The following is a 3,172-nucleotide window of genomic DNA, read 5'->3' as shown; positions in this document are numbered from 1 at the left end:
GAAGTAATTAATAACAAAAAAGGAGTGTAAAAAGAGAATAAAGTAGTGAGACAGCAATATACCTTGGGCCGGCTCCTTTGGTTGGGTCGAGGGCGCTGGTCTGGGCCGGTCGCCGAAAACCCGATTCACGACGTCTTCGACTGAGGTGCCGAAGAAGTCGTAGGTGTACTCGTCCCACCAGTCGCCGAACGTGTCGGTGCCCAAGGATTCCGGAACGGTGGGCCGAAGACGGAACTTCTTGCACCGATCCTGAAATTCTTGCTCCATCGTCCGGCACTCCCTCTTGGAAGAACCAGAAAGACGCCCCCGGCTCAGGAGGGAACGAGAAGCAAGCAGAGGCACGGGGCAACCTTGGAGGTAGCCGAGCTGCCGAGCGACGAAGTGGGCATGGTAGACCTCCCAACTGGCCCGGCGGGCATCGCAACCGAGGGGAAGGTCGCGGGCCAGTACAATCGACCCCCAGCACTGACGGAGGCTCGCGTCCTCGGTCTCGGCCCAAGTTGCCGTCGGGAGCCTGATTGAGGCAGGGTACTCCTGGCGCCGGCACACCAGAAACTCGTCGTCCGAAAGGACGTCGAGGCCAAAAAAGTGCTTGAGGACCTCGTCGGCCCGGTGAGGAGGAGCCGGTCAAGAGGCCAGTTAGGGGCCAAGAGCGGCCGAGCGCTGGAAGGCAGGGACTTCAGGCCGAAGAGTGGAGAAGTAGACCTGCAGCCAGAGTTGGAAGACCCAGAGGGGCCCGTTCTGGTGCGGGTCAATCTTGTTGATGGTCGTCTCGGCCAAGCAACGAAAAAGGTTGGCAAGAATAGCCGGGCTAAGCGCCAGAGAGTGACCACTAGCCAGGGCCTGGGCCACCGGCATATTCTCGACCAAACATTTGTTCGATCTGGTACAACAAATAAATTTGTTGTACCAGTAGAAGAGGAAGGCTTCATGTTCCCCCTTCCTGAGACTCTCCTCGCCCCGGCCGGCGAAATGGAGGATGAGAGTATTATAATTGAAGAAGTTTTTATGGAGCTTGTGAACTTCTTCCCTCGAAAGCTCCCGATCACCTCGGCTGAGCGTTTCGACGGCCAGCTCGTCGAAAAGCGCCTTCAGGTCAAGAAGGGAGGGGCATCCTGAGAGAGCGGCATCGATTGGGAGGCCGGATGGAGAAGTCCCAAGGATTGCCGAAATGTCGAGGACCGTTGGGCCGAGGGGGCCGAATGGAAGGATCATAGTGTTGGTGGCCGAACACCATAGAGTCAACGCCGCCATAAGCAGCTCCTTGTCCATGGTAATCTCCATGGTCGAGAGCAGGATGGCATCATAGATACCAAGGGCTTTCCACTCCTCGCCGAAGAATGATCTCATTCGGTCCACCCAGGCGGCCCAGGCTGTGGTGGTCGAGGGCCAAGCTCCTTGAGGCCGCGCCAGAGTCCACTTCGACCAGTCAAACCCCTGCAGCAGGGGTGTTAAGCACTGCTCCTTGAGCAGGTCAGTGACAGACGACGGCACTGCGTCTCTGAAGAGGGGACCCAGAATCTGGTGGGTGGTGGCCATGTCCTCTTCAAATCGCAGCGTCTTGATAGCACTCCGATCGATGAAATCCTTGCACTTATTGATCTCATCAGAAAGTTTCGCGATAAAGGAGGCCATTAGTATAATTTGGAGGAAGAGGATATTGTAGAGGGAAGAATTGGAAAGATTGCAGAAGGAAGAACTAGAGGGTTTGGTCTGAACGAGCAAGGATGATAAATTTGAGAGTTTGGGATTTCTGAAAGCGTAAGATATGACTAGAGTGAAGTGTGGGTATTTATAGGCTTTTCAGATTGAAGATCAAACGCCTGAATTTCGAAAGGCACTGGAATTCGAAAAGCGTTGGTTCAAATTGGGGGGAAATGTAACCGGGAAAGTCTGCAATCATTTCGGATATTTTGGGAACCTGCGAAAATGGAATCGAGGAGTCGAAAATCCAGGACGCACGATTGCGTGCGGCGACAGGTTCAATGCATTAATAAAGATAGGGCGATTCAATTAGTGCACGGTTTCGAGGCCCATGATTGAAGCTTTTAAGAACGGCGGAGAATTGACGCGTGGCCACGCGTTGGGGGCAACGAGGAAGGTGCAATCATGTCTCATAAATATGCAGGAATAATGGTCATTAATGAAGTAAGGTCCAAAAAAGCAATAAATGTTTTCGCTTCTTCAAGGCCGAGAACCAACCAAGAGTGACAGTCGGCGACCTCAGAAGCGAGGGGGCAATGTTTGGGCCCAAAATATTATGATTGGGCCGAGCAGCAAGATGTGCTCGGCCTAAGGTAATGACAAATACTATGGGCCGAATAATAAAGCTCGGGCCAGCTGGCAGGGTCGGCCGCATCCTATCCTAAGAGGTCCAGATGAGTAGAAGGATCGAGGAAGTCCTGGTGCGACCAGGATTCTCGACCAGCAAGAAATAAAGCCTCAAAAGGAGGAAAATTCAGAATCCCAGAGGGGGTAGGATTGTTCGAGCTAGAGGTAAAATGGGACAAGGACTCCCAATCCAAATCCGAATGGGTTTCAGGGAACGAGGTGCTATAAATACAAGAAATTATGCAATAGAAAGGGCCCTTCAACATCAGCATACAATTGCCCTGCGCAAAACCTCTCAAACACCTTGAGATTTTTCCTTTTCTTTTCCTGCCGACACACCTTCAGTTTGGATAAACAGCACTGTGGAAGCACCCGGTGAGCATCTTCAGTTTGGATAAACAGCACTGCTGCCGCAAAATCAGCCGACCAAGGAGCACCTTCAGTTTGGTAAACAGCACTGCGTCGAAGTCGACCGATTATCTATCTAAGTCTCGGCCGAGAAGGGTTTTCGAACCCTTGTTGGTAGAGGTCATCTTACTAAGCCTTTCCGGCATAGTTGGGTGTTACGAATTGCATTGCTCGGCGTATTGGACGCCGAGTAAGTTTATGATTGGATACTCGCAAGTAAGCTTCAGGGTTCGGCATTCCGACGGCCGAACTACGTTTACCATCAAGACATATATCACATTCGAGTACCTGTGCCCATATAGTTTGGTCTCGATTCAGCGTGCTTATACTCTTACGAATATAATCACAGTGACCGAATCAGGCTTCGACGACTTGTGAACTCCGCAGAATTAGTAGCCTTGTCTTCAGGCTATAGAACCCAGAGACCGAGAGC

This window comes from the organism of the source record quoted next, unplaced genomic scaffold (assembly GCF_019419815.1).
Source record: "Pyrus x bretschneideri cultivar Hongxiangsu unplaced genomic scaffold, Pyrus_bretschneideri_v1 Contig54, whole genome shotgun sequence".
NCBI classification, from domain to species: Eukaryota; Viridiplantae; Streptophyta; class Magnoliopsida; order Rosales; family Rosaceae; genus Pyrus; species Pyrus x bretschneideri.
This window is presented reverse-complemented; position numbering follows the sequence as displayed.